Consider the following 22,459-nt stretch of genomic DNA (forward strand, 5'->3'; position numbering starts at 1 on the left):
AGCCCAATTGCCAAAGAATAGAAACAAAGTTAGTAAAATATGTTACCCCACATCTTGCATTGATCCAGGATTAGAGCACATTTAGCCAAAGCACTCAGCATAGATTTTATCCTTTATGGCTGCAAAAGCTAGCAGCATATATTTTAAAGGGTAGCCAAATATTTAAGACAACTCATTCCCCTGTGCACTGGGGTATGAATGAAACAGTTCACCGGCCAGTAAATGGAGGTTGTGAGCCACACACCCGATAATGCAGTGGGTGAAAGATACTCTCCTAACTCACAACGCCTGTTGTTGTCCCTCACAAACGCGTTTCTCCACCTCAGAGTCCGTTTTCAGCGGCTTCATCAGTGTCCGACTCACCATGGATCAGCTCACCATGTCCTAATGGTGCCCAAATGCTGACAGGGAGTGAGGGAGAGAGAGAGAGATGCAGCTCCAGGGTAGGAACATTCACTCTAAATGGCGCCCTGGGGCTGGGCTACAGGTCAAAGCCTTATCCCCCTGCTGGACTTCACCACCGGGTACTGTGGGCCTATATATATGGTTTATGAGAGAAAACCGACCTGTGCCCTTGCCCTGGTGGTCTAGTGGGATCCCTGTACTTCCGCAGTGTCCACGCCAGCACGTGCGGCCTGCCTCCCACCGGCCGCGCGGGATCGCGGTTTATAGCGGGTCCCGCCGGGGGGACCCACTTACCTCCTCCCTGAGTGCGGCCACACAATCCAGGAGAACAGCGGTCGTGTGTGTGACTAATTGGAAGAAAACCAGAGCCTCCGCTGTAGGTATCCGGCAACCAGGGCGCTGGAGTGTACAGGGCCGCTGGGGGAGGTGTTGGAGCTGCAGCAGGAGATGTCTGACGGACATCTAACACAGTCAGTGTCTCTGTTGCAGCCCTTGAAGTCTTAATTTTTCTTTAAAGGCTTCCTCTCAGGACTGCAGGAGCCCCCCTGTTGTATGGCTGCTTACTGCATGTCACCAACTACAAAACTGAGTTTCTGTGCATGGAGGCGGGGTTATAGGGGAGGCGGTACTAGGCATTCTGGGAAGAAGGTCAAAGCATTGAGCCTGTTGGTGCCTCAGATCAAGATTCTACTCTACACCCCAATGTCATTCCCTGTGGAGCCCAGTGTACCCCGCAGCAGAAAAATACTTTTTATTTTAAACAAATAATTAGTAATTTTGCATTAAAGTTTAAAGACATGCCATGTTTAAATTTGTGGTCAACAAAGATTATGTTAAATAATTTTCACAAGGAGATTAACTGAAACATGCAAGTTGAAATTGGTAGCACAAATTTTGCCATACACCTGTAACATACTGTAATTCTGCACATACAAATGAGATTGAGTAAGGTAACAGAAGCCATTACTTGTTACTAGCAGTGGTGGATTCAGGGAGGGATGATCAGGGCGATCGCCCACTGTAACAGTACAAGTCCTACCCACTGATCATGCACGGCGCCCGGGACCTGCTAGCAATCACAGCATATCAGCGGCTCCTCATCAGTCAGGCTGTGACATCATCCTCAGCCCGGAACTCTCCACCCGACCCAGCACAGATCTGGCCCACCCTCTCCCCCCTCTCTGTTCCTGTGCGGCAGCCAGGACCACTGGCAATCACAGCATGACAGCGGCTCCTCATTGGTCGGGCTGTGACATCATCCTCTGCCCAGATCTCTCCACCAGACCCAGCACTGCCCGCTATCTCCTTGCTGGAAGACAATTGTTTACCTAACAGGCTGAATTCATGGTAAGATTGCCCGGGCAATGGGATGGGAAACGTTTGCCCCCCTTCCCCTCCCTCCATGCACAGCCAGAGATTAAGTGCTCTTGAGTTGTTTTGTTTTTACTATACTTGCGTGGGTGATGTGTACTGCCAGTGATGCTACCCCAGCCACCTAGATCAGAACCCTGTGCAGCCAATTAAACCCCCCAATGTATTCAGCTTGCTCCTAAAGTTACACTGGGTGATGTAAAGTTACACTGGGTGATGTTCTCAGTCACTCTCCCCCACACATGACAAGGTGCACCTTTTCAATAGCATTAATTTATACCAGAGGGCTATTTGGGGATGTCACATAATTAACTACAGTACTGCAATTGTATTTTTCAGCTGTCTTTGCTTTTATTTTTTATATACATCTCTCAGTGCACTGAATGAGGACAAGCTTTGTGATTTTAACCGGTTTTGTGCATAGTATTATACAGTATATGGTATGGTATATATTACATTTGGATATATTATATTTTGTATATTTATATCATATATAAAATAAGATCTCTTTAATTATTGTATTACTTTCATTGGAGAACAGTGATTGAAGAGATGTTTCTTAACATATATACAAAATATAATATATCCAAATATAATATATACCTAACCAAATTGTCACGATCCGGGTATCTGGACGCCATTACTTACCCTTCAGATGCCTCCTAAGGCGGGCTCAGCGTTCCAGGACCAGATTCCGCTGTTCCTGAGTTTCCACATGCAGAGTGTCAGAGTGGTGTTTTCATCAGCCGCGGCCTCCGCTGTGCCCGCGTGGTTAAATGTGCATCTATCAGCCTGGCGTCTCCTGTCTCCGGTGGCCGGCGCCGCCATTACTGTTTCCCAGACCACATGGATTACAAACCAAACTTCCCTCCAAGTGTCTGCATGGGCGCAGCCATCTTGGATTCTGTCATCTGATCATTTCCACCAATCTGCTGTTTGTATTGTTGATTTGCATAATTGCCTAGCCAACCCCTTCCTTGCTGCAGGTATAAGTAAGCTGTGCCTGAGCAAGGAAGACGTCAGTGCTTTGGTTGTCAAACCTAGTTCCTGTTTGTCTCTCTTCTATGATTGTCTTCCAGGTTCCAGCTCCTGTCTCAAGACTTCCACCATAGAGACCCGCACCAGCATTCCACCTGCGGTGTAGCCTGACTCTCCAATCCATTGTGGATTCATCTGTTTCCAGCTACAACACTACCTGCTTCCAGCCTCAGCTTCCAGCAGAATACAGCTTCCCTTAAAGGGCCGGTGTCCTTTCTACACTTTACCACTCTCCACCGGAATTATTATTTCTCCGCTCTCAAGTTCTACATTTCAGTTCACATTTCATCGCTCCCAAAGTTCATTTATTATTTAACTGGTTCCAGCCAGTATCCACTCCGTGCTAACAACAGTCTGGTTCCAGCCAGTATCCACAGCAGCTGTTTTACCTTCAGCAACCCAGCTCTTCCTGGAACACCAGCTGGTACAATCCTGGGTTATCTCCATTGCTACAGCCGGGCCTGGTAAGGACTTTCCATCTAGAAGATCATAAGAACTATCTCACACTACCAGTGCCCTGTGGCTCCTGCCATGCTGTAGTACTCAGGAACTGTATTTATTCTTTGCTGACTTTTACGTTTTCTTTATTGCTGCTGTGATGCGGAGTTGTCATAATAAACATCATTGACTTTTATCTAAGTTGTCGTGGTCACGCCTTCGGGCAGTTATTATTCATGTTACTTACATGTCCAGGGGTCTGATACAACCTCCCAGGTTCCGGTACATCTCAGCCCCTACAACTGAGGCTGCCTCCCGTCAGCTCAGGCCCTCAGTTGTGACAGTAAGCACTGACCTTATGAATCCAGCCGGAGACCAGGATCAAGCGGCCAGGCCGATGCAAGAACTGGCAGCCCGACTAGAACATCAGGAGGCTGCACAGGGCCACATCATCCGCTGTCTCCAGGATCTCTCTACTCGGCTGGATGGGATTCAGACCACTCTCCGTGGATCAGGCGCGTCTGGTGCGTCAACCACAGTGACTCCAGCTATAACCCCACCCACCTTACCCATTCCTGCTCCACGTCTTCATCTTCCAACGCCAGCAAAATTTGACGGATCTCCAAGATTCTGCAGGGGATTTCTCAACCAGTGTGAGATTCAGTTTGAGCTACAACCTGGCAATTTCCCCAGTGACCGTACAAAAATTGCCTACATTATTTCTCTTCTCAGTGGCTCAGCCCTCGATTGGGCATCACCGTTATGGGAGAGGTCCGACACCCTGCTATCTTCTTACACTGCATTCGTGTCAACATTCAGGCGCATCTTCGACGAGCCAGGCCGGGTAACTTCAGCTTCGTCTGAGATTCTCCGTTTACGCCAGGGATCACGTACTGTAGGACAATATCTTATACAGTTCCAGATCCTGGCATCCGAACTGGCATGGAACGACGAGGCCCTGTATGCTGCATTCTGGCATGGTTTATCCGAGCGTATTAAAGATGAGTTAGCTACCAGAGACTTACCCTCCAAGTTAGATGAGTTAATCTCACTTTGTACGAAAGTTGACTTACGTTTCAGAGAGAGAGCAACTGAGCGTGGAAGATCATCTGCTCCAAAATCTTCTGCTCCTCCTCCTCGCCAACTGTCACCAACTAAAGATGAACCCATGCAAATTGGCCGTTCCCGTTTAACTCCTGCTGAGCGCCGAAGACGTCTCTCCGAGTTTCTCTGTTTGTACTGTGCAGCTCCGTCTCACACCATTAATGCCTGTCCCAAACGTCCGGGAAACTCCAAATCCTAGCTCGCCAAGGAGAGGGCCGGCTAGGAGTAATGATCTCCTCTCCATCTCCTCAAGATTGTAACCTCCCAGTCTCGCTTCAAGTTGCTCAACGTTATCAGAACGTCATTGCCCTCCTGGATTCCGGAGCAGCTGGGAACTTTATTACCGAAGCCTATGTTAAACGGTGGTCCCTACCCACCGAGAGACTTCCTTCGTCCTTTTCCTTAACTGCTGTGGATGGCAGTAAAATTTTTGATACAGTTATTTCTCTAAGGACTCTACCAGTTCGTCTGAGAGTGGGAGTTCTTCATTCCGAACTTATTTCACTTTTAGTGATTCCAAGAGCCACACATCCTGTGGTCCTGGGCCTTCCATGGCTCCGTCTTCACAATCCTACAATTGATTGGACGACTACGCAAATCCTGGCATGGGGTTCCTCCTGTACTAAGACATGTTTGTTTAAAGTGTTGCCTGTCTGTTCCTCCTCCCCCAGGTCGTCTGATGTTCCACCTCCTCCATATCAAGATTTCACGGATGTGTTCAGTAAAGCTTCTGCTGATATCCTTCCCCCTCATAGAGAATGGGACTGCCCGATTGATCTCGTTCCAGGGAAGGTTCCACCTCGAGGCCGAACTTATCCGTTGTCTCTCCCCGAGACGCATTCTATGGAGGAATACATAAAAGAGAACCTAGCAAAGGGGTTCATTCGACCTTCTTCTTCTCCAGCCGGCGCAGGCTTCTTTTTTGTAAAGAAGAAAGATGGTGGTCTGCGGCCGTGCATCGACTACAGAGGTTTGAACGACATTACCATCAAGAACCGCTATCCTTTACCCCTGATTACTGAGCTCTTTGACAGAGTTAGCGGAGCTACCATCTTTACAAAGCTGGACCTGAGAGGTGCATACAATCTCATCCGGATCCGTGAGGGTGACGAGTGGAAGACCGCATTTAACACCCGTGACGGACATTATGAGTACCTCGTCATGCCCTTCGGATTGAGCAATGCTCCAGCTGTCTTCCAGCATTTCGTCAATGAGATCTTCAGAGACATTCTATACCGTCATGTCGTGGTCTATCTAGATGATATCCTCATTTTTGCCAACAATTTAGAGGAACATCGTTTCTGGGTAAAGGAGGTTCTGTCCCGTCTCCGTGTCAATCATCTCTACTGCAAATTAGAGAAATGCGCCTTTGAAGTCAAGTCCATTCCGTTTCTAGGGTACATTGTGTCCGGTTCCGGACTAGAGATGGATCCTGAGAAACTACAAGCAATCCAGAATTGGCCAGTACCCTTAACCCTCAAAGGGGTCCAGAGGTTCTTAGGGTTCGCCAATTATTACCGAAAGTTTATACGAGACTTTTCCACCATTGTGGCGCCTATTACTGCTTTCACCAAGAAGGGTGCTAACCCGTCCAAGTGGTCTGAAGAAGCCATGCAAGCTTTTCATCTTTTAAAACAGAGGTTCATCTCTGCACCTGTCCTGAAACAGCCTGACGTCGACTCTCCTTTCATCTTAGAGGTGGATGCCTCCTCCGTTGGAGTAGGAGCGGTGTTATCTCAGAGGGCTAAAGATGGTCATTTACATCCTTGCAGTTTCTTCTCACGGAAGTTCTCCCCAGCGGAGCGCAACTATGCCATTGGCGACCAGGAGTTGCTAGCCATCAAGCTCGCTCTAGAGGAGTGGAGATATCTGTTGGAGGGAGCTTCTCATTCAATCACCATCCTTACAGACCACAAGAACCTTCTATATCTAAAAGGCGCACAATGTCTCAACCCTCGTCAGGCCAGATGGGCACTTTTCTTTTCCAGGTTCGACTTTAAACTCCAGTTCTGTCCGGGCTCTCAGAATCGCAAGGCCGATGCCCTTTCCCGCTCATGGGAGCAAGAAAATGAGTCAGAGTCTTCAGACAAGCATCCTATTATAAATCCGTTGGCATTCTCCACGGTAGGGATGGACTCTACGCCCCCATCAGGGAAAAGTTTTGTGAAGCCGACACTAAGGAAGAAGCTCATGCATTGGGCCCATGCTTCCCGTTTTGCCGGACATACAGGTATCCAAAAAACCCTGGAGTTTATCTCTAGGTCCTATTGGTGGCCAACTCTGAAAAAGGACGTTTTGGAGTTTATTGCATCTTGCCCAAAGTGTGCTCAACATAAAGTATCCCGCCAGTCGCCTGCGGGGCAACTGGTTCCACTATCTGTTCCCCGTCGACCATGGACCCATTTGTCGATGGATTTTATTACAGATTTGCCCATGTGCAACAAGTTCAATACCATCTGGGTGGTAGTTGACCGGTTCACCAAGATGGCACACTTCATTCCTCTCACCGGTCTTCCGTCAGCTTCCAAGTTGGCTCAAGTATTCATACAAGAGATCTTCCGACTCCACGGTCTTCCAGAAGAAATTATCTCAGATCGAGGAGTTCAATTCACAGCCAAATTCTGGCGAAGTTTATGTCAAGTCCTCCAAGTCAAGTTAAAGTTTTCCACGGCTTACCATCCTCAGACCAATGGTCAAACTGAGAGGGTGAATCAGGACTTGGAGGCCTTCCTCCGCATCTATGTGTCCTCCTCTCAAGATGACTGGGTTCAATTACTTCCCTGGGCCGAGTTCTGTCATAACAACCAGTATCATTCTTCATCTTCTTCAACACCATTCTTCACCAACTTTGGATTCCACCCTAAAGTCCCTGAGTTCCAACCGCTTCCAGCAACTTCTGTTCCCGCAGTGGATATCACCTTGCATCAGTTTGCCAATATCTGGAAGAGCGTACGATCAGCTCTGCTCAAGGCATCGTTCAGGTACAAGAAGTTTGCGGATAAGAAGCGTCGAGCAGTTCCTGCTCTCAAGGTGGGTGATCGGGTATGGTTATCCACGAAGAATTTGAGGTTAAGAGTTCCCAGTATGAAGTTTGCACCTCGCTACATCGGTCCTTTTAAAATTGATCAAGTCATCAATCCTGTTGCTTACAGACTCCAGTTACCTCCCTTCTTAAAAATACCCAGGACATTCCATGTTTCCCTGTTGAAACCGCTAATCTTGAATCGGTTTCATTCCTCACTTCCACCAACTCCGAAAGTCCAAACTCAACGAGGCGTTGAGTATGAAGTGGCCAAGATCCTGGACTCACGTCACCGTTACGGTCAACTTCAGTATCTCATTGACTGGAAGGGCTATGGTCCTGAAGAACGCTCTTGGACCAATGCCTCTGACGTCCATGCTCCTGCCTTGGTCCGAAATTTCCACGCAAAGTTTCCTTTAAAGCCTAAGAAGTGTCCTGGGGCCACTCCTAAAGGGGGGGGTGCTGTCACGATCCGGGTATCTGGACGCCATTACTTACCCTTCAGATGCCTCCTAAGGCGGGCTCAGCGTTCCAGGACCAGATTCCGCTGTTCCTGAGTTTCCACATGCAGAGTGTCAGAGTGGTGTTTTCATCAGCCGCGGCCTCCGCTGTGCCCGCGTGGTTAAATGTGCATCTATCAGCCTGGCGTCTCCTGTCTCCGGTGGCCGGCGCCGCCATTACTGTTTCCCAGACCACATGGATTACAAACCAAACTTCCCTCCAAGTGTCTGCATGGGCGCAGCCATCTTGGATTCTGTCATCTGATCATTTCCACCAATCTGCTGTTTGTATTGTTGATTTGCATAATTGCCTAGCCAACCCCTTCCTTGCTGCAGGTATAAGTAAGCTGTGCCTGAGCAAGGAAGACGTCAGTGCTTTGGTTGTCAAACCTAGTTCCTGTTTGTCTCTCTTCTATGATTGTCTTCCAGGTTCCAGCTCCTGTCTCAAGACTTCCACCATAGAGACCCGCACCAGCATTCCACCTGCGGTGTAGCCTGACTCTCCAATCCATTGTGGATTCATCTGTTTCCAGCTACAACACTACCTGCTTCCAGCCTCAGCTTCCAGCAGAATACAGCTTCCCTTAAAGGGCCGGTGTCCTTTCTACACTTTACCACTCTCCACCGGAATTATTATTTCTCCGCTCTCAAGTTCTACATTTCAGTTCACATTTCATCGCTCCCAAAGTTCATTTATTATTTAACTGGTTCCAGCCAGTATCCACTCCGTGCTAACAACAGTCTGGTTCCAGCCAGTATCCACAGCAGCTGTTTTACCTTCAGCAACCCAGCTCTTCCTGGAACACCAGCTGGTACAATCCTGGGTTATCTCCATTGCTACAGCCGGGCCTGGTAAGGACTTTCCATCTAGAAGATCATAAGAACTATCTCACACTACCAGTGCCCTGTGGCTCCTGCCATGCTGTAGTACTCAGGAACTGTATTTATTCTTTGCTGACTTTTACGTTTTCTTTATTGCTGCTGTGATGCGGAGTTGTCATAATAAACATCATTGACTTTTATCTAAGTTGTCGTGGTCACGCCTTCGGGCAGTTATTATTCATGTTACTTACATGTCCAGGGGTCTGATACAACCTCCCAGGTTCCGGTACATCTCAGCCCCTACAACTGAGGCTGCCTCCCGTCAGCTCAGGCCCTCAGTTGTGACACAAATAATACTACTGTACGCGCAAAACTGGTTAGTATCACAAAGCTTGTCCCCATAAGTCCACACAGTCTGTTATTATATGAGCATTTACAGAATATATAGCATCCTATCATGCAAATCAATGCTATACAGTATTGTCTATCTCTAGGAGATGCTCCATCAATAGTCTCCAATGAGCACGATTTACTAATTTCCATCATCCATGGAAACACCTTAGTAAAGAAAAAGCTGAGACTCCTGAATTCATGTTAAAAGTGGGAGGAGTAATGCATAGAAAGGGGGAGGGTCAGAATTAAATCTTTAACCCCCCCCCCCCCAAAAGTAAAGTCTAGATCCACCACTGGCTACTAGGCACCATCTACTACAAGAAATGAAAATCACATTAACAGTACTGTATTTTAAGCTTAGTTTTAAAATTGAAAGTCTTGGATCATGTAGCATATCTTATAAATATGTGTTTCATCTATTGTTCTTTATTAAAAGTAATAATCTTATGTACTAGAAATGGAAAATGACAAAAACGTAATAACAAAGTAGCTTTAAATGTAAATATATATATTGACCAACGTAAGAATAAAAATACAAAAATAAATAATAATACAGAATATATCAATGATGGTGTGGCATGTCTTTGAGAAGGATTGCCAAAGTTATATCTTCAGCTTCAATATAGACAGTCTGAACCCCATTGCCCCAATTGAAAAAAAACCTGTTTACTTTACCATAGAGGAGTTTTGAAAAATACATATTCATTTACCAGTCCACAGAATCATCAGTTTTCCAGGCCGGTTCAAAAGAACAAAAACATTTGTGCAGTTTACACTGCCATGCTATACGAGCAATTATTCCAAAGGACAGGCATTTCATCTGTTCTTTTGTAAGTACAGCTATTCCACTCAGGACAAATACTGTACCTGGAATTTTCATACTTACAATGTTTACAAGTTGAAGCAACACTTGGAATTCCTGATTCCTGTATAGGCAAGTGTTCCTTTAAGTTTCATTGTTTGGGATAGTAATAAAATCAATTTCTATACATTGCTTTCAGGGGCGGATTAAGAGAGGAAGGGACCCATGTGGAGGCTCCATGAGGGCCCCCTCCTCTCTGGCAGCGACTTCAGAGCTGTAGACTCTGACTTTGTGGTGGAGCATACTGCACATGCACAGCTGTCTGGTAACAAGGCACCCACCACCATTTACCCAGTGATTCACACTCAAATCCACAATGGTATGGGATGCTCCACTATAGTAACCAAAAAGAGATACCAAATAATAGTCCAGGTATGGCTACCCTACTTGTGAGGGCTATTTAACCAGTTGCCTGGCATGGTCGCATCAGATGCGAACGCAAAAGCAAGTGTTTTATCTGACACTATGTCAACCCCTCTTTCATCCCCTTATGGGAGATTTATTAAAATTCTATATACTATTTTTCCTATTTCCCACCTGAAGAATACCACTGTTAATTTTCAGCTTCCTAACAAATCAGGAAGTAAGAGAATTAGTGATGAGTTAGTGAATTAGTGAAGGGAGGCTTTTTTTACAATTCTAATTATGTCGTTTTCCTATTTCCCACCTGCAGAATACCTACAGATGTAGCAAAGCTCATCGAGCATGGCTACATCGCAAATGTGTACTGCTGGTGCCGCTAGGTGATATGGGTCTAGCCTCGCCAAGGCAGCACACAAAGACACTCCCATACATGCAAATGGGGCACATCTATGACATGCACATGCCCTTGCTGTGCCCGCAGCCTGAGATCGCCAGGGCATGGGCAGGAGCGGATGTAGCCACAATGTACGTAGCTACATCTGTATGTTAAATATTAACTTCCTAACATATTGGGAATTAGACAATTAGTGATGAGTGAGTGAGTGAGTGAGTGAGTGAGTGATTGATTGATTGATTGAGTGAGTGAGTGAGTGAGTGAGTGAGTGACCACATTTTTGTGGTTATTATTAACTTATACACACTGGAGGTGCAATGCAAATTGTGATCAGATTGTCCATTTGGGCGTTATCATTCACGCAATGTAAGCTACTGTATTCATCAGTATTATGTCATTATGCCAACCCGCTTTTCATCCAGTTAGGGGAGTTTTATTATAATTATAATTACGTTATCTTCCTATTTCTTAATTGCAGAATACCTATGTTAGATTTCATCTTACTAACATATCAGGAAATAAGAGAATTAGTGATGAGTGAGTGAGTGAGTGAGTGAGTGAGTGAGTGAGTAAGTGAGTGAGGGCTTTTGCATATATATATATATATATATATATATATATATATATATACAGGATAGATAGATAGATAGATAGATAGATAGATAGATAGATAGATAGATAGATAGATAGATAGATAGATAGATAGATAGATAGATAGATAGATATAGTATACTGTATATTTGTATTTGTGGAAGGTTTGATAACTATGCACCTGAGAAACCAAGACAATTTTAACTTTTGGCAACTTTATTAAAGTTTTTACTAATATGTTTCATACTATATCAACTATAATAATTGTAAAATCAACATAAAGTTCATTTGCATATAGTTGGAGTGATTAATGTGCAAAGCTGGATACATGACAAGATTACATTTTAAAATCTCCAGCTGGGGATTTATTCAGCGGTAATATGCCAGATTTTTCCATTAGGGGCCAGAGTTTTTAAAATGTAATCTACAAAGTTGTATAAATGCCAGCCTGTATTTAAACATTAAAAGATTTTGGTTCCTAGTGCAAAATTACAATTGACTATTTCTTCACTAGGCATATAATTAAGGAACAGCAACAATGTGTTCCCAGATCTATAACTTTTTTAGTGTGAGCTTCCTTGTCAAAATTATGCGTTTGCCATCAAATAAGTATGACTTCTATTAAAGATGCCAAATTTATTTACATTTTTTTTATTTAGCTGTTAACTAGTAAGATTAAATTGAAACAATAACTAAACTAAGTATTATTCAAAAATTACAGAGTAATTTGACTAATAAGATAATGAGAATCTTGAGTCTGATCACTGATTGCAATAGTTTAAAGCAACATGCATTACAGTATATTACGAAAAGACTGTTTTTCCTTGTGCCAAACTATAACTGCATATTCTAGAAGTTATTCTTATTCAATATAAACCAATATTTAAAAAGCAAATATTTTACTATCGCTCTCGAATTTTTTTAACTCACCACGGAAGTCAAAACTACTTCTCTGCAAATGCTGACACACTGTAGTCCAAAAACCAGTGAGTAATTTCCACCATGCTTTTGTCTGGATACGCTCAATTTACCAGCTGTTGGCAATCAGGCAGTCAGGATACCGACACCTGAATCCCGACAGTGGTCAATACCGCCAGCCAGAGTCTCGGCAAAACAGGAGTATCCTCAGCCTGTGGTGAGCGCAGCGTGACACCAAGCCCACAGCATGGTGAGTGCACCGAATCCACAAGGGGAGTCTTTGCGCTCACCCCGCTGCCAGTATTCTGGCAGGCGGGATGCCACTGTTGGGATGTGGACAGCCAGAACCTCGCTCGCCGTTAAATCATACTAAATCCCTTTGGACAACAGATGAGTATATTTACTAAGAATTGGTTTTAGCTTTTTTGGTGGTTTTCTAGGGGTTTTGCTATCCACAGATTTACTAAAGTCTAAACCAATGGGAAGCCACATAAAAAACACACTTTAGGATAGAACTCAACATTAATGTTTTTAACATTGCAAGTATAGAAAACCCATATTTAAGTTGCTTTTGTCAAAATCCCATTGTGAAATTCCCACAAAACTAAAATAAAACAGATACACATTGAAGGTTATCTACAAAACTTGATCATAGTGGGCGAATAATAAATAAAGTGGTTTAGTGATTTTATTTCCCAGCAATGTGCAGGGGTTTCAAAACCCCGAAAAAAATGTAATTAGTACATATATACCTTGGCATTTGCAAAAAATATCCATATGCGATAATTTTACACTAGTGGTGAACAAATGTTATATAAAAATATACAGGTTTATGGGTTATACAATTAGTTACAAAGATGATTTAGAACTATGAATAACCTCTTTACTGACAGAACAACTAAAAAAATGTGCTAGCAAGGCATGCCTCTTCTGACATCTTAATAATTTATTAGCATCTGTTATGATTCATTAGTGTGTGCCTCTGTATGACTTGTGTCATGTTATATTTACATAGCCCTATGGAATGGATTCTAAAATTAACATTCATATTGTTTGCCAACAAAACCAATCTGTAGCAGAATGGGGGTTTTTTGTTTGTGTTTTTTACAACTTAAATACCTAAACCACATAAACACACAATGTTGAATTCGTGTTGTATCACTGGTGTTATGAAATTGGCTTACATCTTAAAGACAGAACATGTCCATACAATAGTGCATAAATACAGTTAAATTGGTGCCATTAAAAAATAATGCTTTTTCTTTTACAGCTTCTATTCAAGGAACATGAAATGATTGGGCAATGTGTTGTTTGTGAATTAGCTGCTATACAAGAAAAATAATGTGTTTTATTATTCATTTATTTTGAGTACACTTTTTTCATAACAATTAATAAAAGTTACATACTTATGAATAAATGATTTTTCCAGGGCAATTTACTTGCTTAGACAATATAATATTGTTTGAAAACACTAAGCTGCACACAATTTGTGTTTTTAATTTCAAGTAAACAACATGAAACTGTGTTATTCATAGAAAGCAAATATATTTCTGGAGTCCTGCAATAGACTGATTATATTAGTTGTTGGCACTAAACGTCTTCAGTCTCTCATTAAGATGCAAACTGGGGCTATGTGTGTAGCATAGCAGAATATAATTCATTCTCAATGCTTAAAAAAGGAGAGTTGGCGACTTCAAAAGTGACATATAACTCCTCTAAGTTGCTCAGTGCTTAAGGCACACAAACATTTAATATTAACACAAAAAAATAAGCTACTTTTGCTCAAATACAATTGTCTGCCCATTGTAACCATGAATAAGTTTACTTTTCTCCACTTGCCCTAAGCTCAAAAAAGCTATCCAAAGCTTTCTCTTTTTTTAAATGTGTATAATTTTTTTGTTAGGGATTGTTTACTCCCAACTTGCTTCTTATATTATTGTTGCCAAAAAGTTTGAGTGTGTATGACTAAGTTCCCAAGGTGAAACTCCATAAAACAGTAGGAGAAATGCTGACGTTGTTGGGAAATTTGCTTGTGAGCTATGTAACTGCCCTGTATGTCGGTTGAATGTTGTGATCATGGCAGGGGTGTTACTCCCAGAGGCAATGGAGATGCATGTCTCCAGGTTCAAAGCCTTGAAGGGGCACTTTAATGTACAGCAGCACTGTGTGATTCACAGCACGATCCAAGTTTGATCGCTGCTCTTCGAGGGCTACCAGGAGCACTGCTAACACCTGCAATAGGGAACAGCTGGTACCTCTCACCCTACACCGAAGCAAGCAATGGGGCACTCGCCGCTGCTGCTGGACAGAGCAGTGGCAAACGCAGGATTTTCACGGGGGGGGGGGGTTTCCTACATACACACACATCATACATACATACATACATACATACACACAATATACATGCACACAGCATACATACACAGTATACATGCAAACATACATACACACACACACACACACACACACACACAGTATACATGCAGACAGCATACATACATACATACATACACACATCATACATACACACACAGTATACATGCACACAAACACACATACACACACTATATATGCACACATACATACATACATACATACATACATACAAACATAGTATACATGGACACATACAGTATACATGCATACATACACACAGCATACACACACAACGTACACACACAGTATACATACATTCATACATAAACAGTACACTGTACATGCACGCAGCATACACACATAATATACATGCATGTAGCATACATACAGTACATACACACACACACACACACATTGTAAACATGCATACACACACACACACACACACACACACACACACAAACAGTATACATGAAAACAAACACACCATTAACAGGAAGCACAGCCCTCCCCCCCATCCACGACACAAACTGCTGCAGTAATCAGGACAGCATGCCATGTACATCATCCAGCAAGTATAATTTATTATAGCCTACTGGCCCCCCTTACCCCCCTACCTGGCTGCTGCAGAATCACTGAGGGACTGAGTTCTGGAGAGTGGAGACAGCCACAGCCACTTCCTGCCCTCACCCAGCTCTGACTGAAGGACCCACGTCATACTGCCTGAGAGGAGCTGCACATCGTTGCTGCAGCTCCTCCTACAGGTAGCCAGCAGCATTGCCATTCTGTGTCAGTTTAAGGATTCGGACGGAGGGAGAAGCTGCAACCGCGTTACAGGTGCAGTTCCCATATACACCAAAAAAAATCATTTAGTGCCGATGGGTCAGTGTCCAGGGGGGGTTTCTAGGTACTCGTAAACCCCCCCTGCGTGCACGTATGCAGAGACATGGGACCCACCAGTGAACACTGATTCTGCATGCTGCAGATGGCTGAATCCCCTGACCCACTGGCCACTTTCACAAAACCTAGCTGGAGCCCTGCCAATTCTCTGCAGGCTCCGGTCCCTTCTGTAAGTCGTGTGTGTGTGTGTGTGTGTGTGTGTGTGTGTGTGTGTGTGTGTTTGTATAGATAGAAAGATAGATAGATAGAGAAATGTATATATAAATATATATATATCTATATCTATCTATCTATCTATCTATCTATCTATCTATCTATCTATCTATCTATCTATCTATCTATCTATCTATCTATCGTCCAAAAAGTAGGCACTCTCCAGACTTTAGCAAGCTTTATAGGTATTTTAATCCAATACTCACAACATAGAAGTGCAAAACATAATCAATTGCATGGCAGTGAAGTAGCAGCGACGTTTCGGTCCATCCGGACCATTATCAAGCTTTTCATAATAGTATGCCCATAAGAAATCCACAACAGCAGAGTTATTCACAGCGGAAGTATCATACCCCATTGCTGGTTGCCTTTTAAGTGCTCAGAATGCCGCCAAAAACACGCTAAGCCCCGGCGTGCGTTCCAGTAACCAGGTGGAACGCATCCAGGCTTACTTCCGGTTCCGGTCACGTGATTTATGCGTTCCAGCACCCGGCGTGACACGCACGCTGAGGCAGAACGTAAATACACACATTTTCCAGTATCACGCGACCAGTTATCCCATATATAGCATGTACATACATCCCCAGCCACAAAATACAACAACGTATAGGTACATAAAATACCAGCACATCAGTGCATCAGTGCAATAAAGCAACAGCGCCGATAACGGTGTAAAGCAATATGACAGGCGTCAATTGACATGTATAGGCATCTAAGAGCAGACAAATGGCAACCAGCAAAGCTCAATATCTATCTATATATGTATAATGATGGGGAGACAGGAAGCGGCACTCCAGAGACTTAGTAAATAAGTCAAATTTATGTTCAAAGCATGTATTTTTACATGATTTGAACATAAATTTTACATCTATACTAAGTCTCTGGAGTGGCGCTTGCTGTCTCCCCCAGCAATGGGGGAACCGTCATAATATACAACTCACACTGAGGGCACCGGAGCGTCTATCCTGTCAAGTGGAGTGCCAGTCTGAATGCTTTTTGATTTATATAATAAATATATTTATATATATATATATATATATATATATATATATATACATACAAAAACATTAATATAAATGTGCAACCAGTGTTTTTATATATACTCAGTCCAAATAGTTCAAATCCAATCATGAAATGTACGTGCCAGCACCTTCCTGCAGCTTTTTACCATCAGCTGATTACTCCACATGCAAGACAAAATATTGAAGGGCGCACTCAGTGAGTAAAAGGTTTAATTCACACTTTGCTGAAATAAAGTAAAAGCTCACATACATTTAAGTTAAAACTTTCCTTTAAAGCAGTAGAGCATGTAGTGTTAGATGAAAGAGGTGGGGATTTATTGAAACAGTTATGTAAAAGAGAAATTTTTTGGATACATAGAGTAAACACGTTGTCACCGGCAGGATTGAATTAAATTTATGATATAATTCCGTTTCTCCATTAATGAGCCACTGTGTATCTTCTGATATAGGAGGTGCTGTAGTTGAACAGAGATGTTCCAGTGCTTTAACTGTGACAGGGGGCGCACTTGGTATGAGGATCTAAGAGGATTTATTTATAGTGCTATGTTTTAAAAATATTGTAAATGATACTTTGTTTGAATCGGGAAGACCACTCCAATATATATTTAATGGGAGACTTATATTTTACAATATCAGTGCCGTAACTAGGCATTTTAGCGCTGTGTGCAAGAAACGACAGTGGCGCCCCCCCATGTAAGATAGGGGCAGTGCGCAAATTTTTTATAGGGGCGTGGCTTCATGGGGAAGGGGCGTGGCCACAAAATAATAGCAATTCATACTACAGTGCACAGTAGTCTACATTATTCAAATTACGCTGCACAGTAGCGCCACTACACCAGGTAGAGCCCCTTTTATACATTACAGCAGACAGCGTCCCCCTTTTTACACATTACAGCAGACAGTCCCCCTTTTTACACATTGCGGCAGCCAGTCCCCCTTTTTACACATTGCGGCAGCCAGACCCCTCTTTACACATTGCGGCAGCCAGTCCCCCTTTTTACACATTTCGGCAGCCAGTCCCCCTTTTTACACATTGCGGCAGCCAGGCCCCCTCTTTACACATTGCGGCAGTCAGTCCCCCTTTTTACACATTGCGGCAGCCAGTCCCCCTCTTTACACATTGCGGCAGCCAGTCCCCCTTTTTACACATTGCGGCTGCCAGTCCCCCTTTTTACACATTGCGGCAGCCATTCCCCCTTTTTACACATTGCGGCAGCGGCAGCCAGTCCCCCTTTTTACACATTGCGGCAGCGGCAGCCAGTCCCCCTTTTTACACATTGCGGCAGCGGCAGCCAGTACCCCTTTTTACACGTTGCGTCAGACGGTGTCCCCGTGAGAGAGAGAGAGAGAGAGAGATACTTACCATCTCCCTGCTGGCAGTCAGGCTCCTCGTGCAGCTTCCTCGGTGCAGGCAGTGAGGTGAGAAGGAGGAGGAGGGAGGGGGAGCAGGGAGCCGCAGCAGCGCTATTTCATTGGTAGTAAGCGCCGCTGCAGCATCCCCCTCTCCTTCTGTATTGGCTGCCCGGCGCTGCTGTGGATCCTGGGATGCAGGAACCGCATCCCAGCATCCACAGCAGCACCGGGCAGCCAATACAGAAGGAGAGGGGGATGCTGCAGCGGCGCTTACTATCAATGAAATAGCGCTGCTGCGGCTCCCCGCTCCCCCTCCCTCCTCCTCCTTCTCCGCTGCCCGGCGCTGGTCTCTTCTCCCTCCACAGCGCGGCGCACGGCGCAGAGCAGAGGCGGCATGTAATGAGTCAATTTGACTCATTACATGCTGCTGGCCGTGCGCCCTCAGGGCAACTGCGCTGTGTGCCAAGCCCACTTGGCACACACGTAGTTACGGCCCTGTACAATATATATAAACTAATGTTAGTCGGTGATAAGTGAATACATCTCCTTGACAACAGGTGGACTACCTGATTATAACAATTATCATGAAATTGTTGCATAATGTGTAATTATTTGAATTTTTAGATGACTTATGTGATTATATATTATATGTATTGAATATTTGTGTTTTTTAATGTAATGCGTATGTAAATTAATGTTGTATGTTAAATAAGCAAATTGAGGATGCTAGTATAAATATAAAGCACTGGTTAGAGAGGCCACACCCCCTGATGAAGATCATTGGTGACAAAACGCGTTGGTTGCGGCCTGGAGGACACAACAAGTCCGGTGATGCTGTATGCTGGGTCTGAGGAACACAGACTGTGTCTATTGCAGTTAGTGCTGAGAAATAACGCAGCATCGTGGAGCAGTTACCTATGTGATTATCCGGAGGCACCAAGGGAGTTGTTCTATGCTGATATATTTTAACTTAAATGTATGTAAGCTTTTATTTCAGTAAAGTGTGAATTATACCTTTTACTTACTGAGTGCATTCTTCAATCTTTTGTCTTGCATATACACACACACACACACACACACATTCTGAACTTGCAAAACCGCTATTTTTGATCTTTAAGGACTTAGTAATATCAGGTATGGTTCCCAAAGAATGGCGTATAGCGGAAGTAGTGCCTATATTCAAAAAGGGAAGTAAAGCTGAACCAGGTAATTATAGACCAGTTAGTCTTACATCTATAGTGAGGAAAGTATTGGAAGGTATTCTAAGAGATAGTATTCAGAAGTTCCTTGAAGTCAATAAGGTCATTAAAAGAAATCAACATGGGTTTATGAAGGACAGATCCTGTCAAACCAACTTACTTGGCTTTTATGAAACAGTAAGCGTAAAACTAGATCAGGGTAAAGAGGTGGATGTAATCTTTTTAGATTTTGCCAAAGCGTTCGATACTGTACCACACATTAGACTTATCTACAAGCTACAAGAATCAGGGCTAGGAAGCACAATATGCACTTGGGTCAAAAACTGGTTAGATAATAGGGAGCAGCGCGTTGTGGTTAATGGATCTTTTTCAACTTGGACTGAAGTGCTAAGTGGTGTGCCGCAAGGCTCGGGATTAGGACCACTATTGTTCAATATTTTCATTAACGACCTAACAGAAGGTCTAGAGAGCATGGTGTCTATTTTTGCAGATGATACCAAATTGTGTAAAGTTATAAATGCGGAGGGGGGTGCTGAGTCGCTTCAGAACGACTTTGTTAAATTAGAAGCTTGGGCAGCGAAATGGAGAATGTGCTTCAATACAGACAAGTGTAAGGTAATGCACTGTGGTAACAAGAACAAAAATAACACCTACCTACTAAATGGGGTAAAATTAGGGGATTCTGTACTGGAAAAGGACTTAGGTGTCCTCAAAGATAGCAAACTAAGCAGTAGTACCCAAAGTAGGACTGCAGCAAAGAAGGCTAATAAGATATTAGCATGCATAAAATGGGGAATTGATGCTAGGGACGAGAGTATTATACTCCCGTTATATAAATCACTTGTGAGGCCACACCTTGAATACTGTGTACAATTCTGGGCACCTTACTACAAAAAGGATATCCTGGAGCTAGAAAAGGTTCAAAGGCGGGCGACCAAACTAATTAAGGGTATGGAGACGCTGGAATACGAGGAAAGGCTTGCAAGACTAGGCATGTTTACACTGGAAAAGAGGAGATTAAGAGGGGACATGATCAACATTTACAAATATATAAGGGGACATTATACAGATCTTGCGCAGGACATGTTTTTGGATAGATCAACACAGAGAACTCGTGGACACTCGCTCAGGTTAGAGGAGAGGAGATTCTGCACAATACGGCGTAAAGGCTTTTTTACGGTAAGGACGATACGTGTTTGGAATTCCCTGCCTGAGGGAGTTGTAATGGCAGACTCAGTCAACACCTTTAAGAATGGGTTAGATAAATTCCTAATGGATAAGGATATCCAGGGTTACGGGGCATAGTCACGCACTATGGTTATTATAAAAAAGAGGGGTAAAACGTAACGGCAGTCAGCAACTTCAGTCAAAATTTTCTACAAAATAATCGTGCATAGGAGACCACAAATAGGTTGAACTCGATGGGCAATTGCCTTTTTTCAACCTTAAATACTATGTTACTATGTATGTTATGTTATATACGGTTCTCATATTACATATTAACTTATCCAAGAGATTCATCTTAAGGGAGATTCAATCTAAAAGATGTTTAGATATTTCATTTAATGATATGGATAATATATATATATCATATTTACTTCTATTCATTCGGAGGCAAAAAATATGGGTATTTGATCATATGACAGAGTTCAGCTCCATTGTTTCGTTCTGGCCTACCGGATGCAGATAATTAAATTTTAGCATCCAGAAGACCTCACGGCTACATAGCTTCTTGAACCTGTCGCCCCCACCAAGATGTAGGGGCGATCTGTTCAAGACACAATACAGAAAGACAAGACGGATTCGCTGAGTGTTTTAGAAGGTAGTGTCAAGAGACACTATGAGTTTGACATTTATTTATAATATTCCTTCTATGTTCCATAAGGCAAACTCGTAATTTTCTCGTTGTGCGACCCACATAATTGAGTCCACAACTACAGGTTAGCAGATATATAACAAAGGTTGATTCACAATTCAAAAAAGATTTCAATTTATAAGTCTCATTAAAGTAAGGAATATTGATCATAGTGGTCTTACGTTGTATATGAGTACTTATCGTACATCTAGTTAACACTTATTATTTTTCCTATCACTTTGTATATATTATTTTAATCACACCACTTACATAGCACTTCTGTGCTTCTTATTAACCCCTATTAATTCTCACCTGTGTGCTGACCTGGGGTGGCCGACCTGTGCCGACATCGTGGGGTCCTGCACCCCAGGCCCATACCTAGTATTAGGGACCCCCAGTGACGGAGAAGCCTTGTCGATCGGCCTGGGGGCTTAACCCTATATCTGCAGATATACGCAACTAAGATCTCCGTATTATCTGACTATTATTATGTAGTAATATTATTCACTCGGTGTGCATTAGGGAACACAGTTTTTTTCCTACACAGAATTACCCCTCCCCTTTTAGCACCTGAGTGACATTACAATCTGATTGAGCAGCTTTCCACTTTGTGTATTGTATATAGAGAGGCATAAATGGGTCAGCATTAGGAGGGATTGCTGACTCCAGAAGTGCCATAGGGGAAGCCAGGGGTATCCCCAGGTAAGCGCGGCGGCAACAGCATGGGGTGGTGAGTCTATAAATGTCTGTATTTCTAAATTGTATGTTATGTCTTGATAAAAGGGAGAACGGTCCCTGAAACGTTGGCTTAAACCTCTTCTGGTTTTGCTGTTTGTTTATTACCCAGAGTGCCAACCACGTTTGTGTATATATATATATATATATATATATATATATATATATACACCTCTATGATAATATAGATAATATAGATCTGTAAACTGAATACAATGACCCTTTCTGTATTAATTGACAAAATAATAAACCTTGATCTAAACATACTGCCAGCACAGTGGCATATAGCATGGTTATTAGATATATACTGTATTTTATTTGTAAATTGCTCTCTTTGTGTTGTTATGCACAATATGTTATTCCCTGACCAACGAATGAACAGTTTATGGTTGTGGATTGGTGGATTTACCTCTCAGTCAATAATCCCAATATGATGGTATTTCTGTCTGCTCTATGATTGCCTGTCTAATACAGCCAGTTAGGAAGCTTTCTGCTGATATAACTGTCCATCAGCATTCTTAGCTCTGATTGGTCGATAACCGTGACAAAACCTTTGAACAACATGGAAGACGGGTTGTTCCTATG

The sequence above is a fragment of the Pseudophryne corroboree genome, chromosome 2, assembly GCF_028390025.1.
Source record: "Pseudophryne corroboree isolate aPseCor3 chromosome 2, aPseCor3.hap2, whole genome shotgun sequence".
NCBI classification, from domain to species: domain Eukaryota; kingdom Metazoa; phylum Chordata; class Amphibia; order Anura; family Myobatrachidae; genus Pseudophryne; species Pseudophryne corroboree.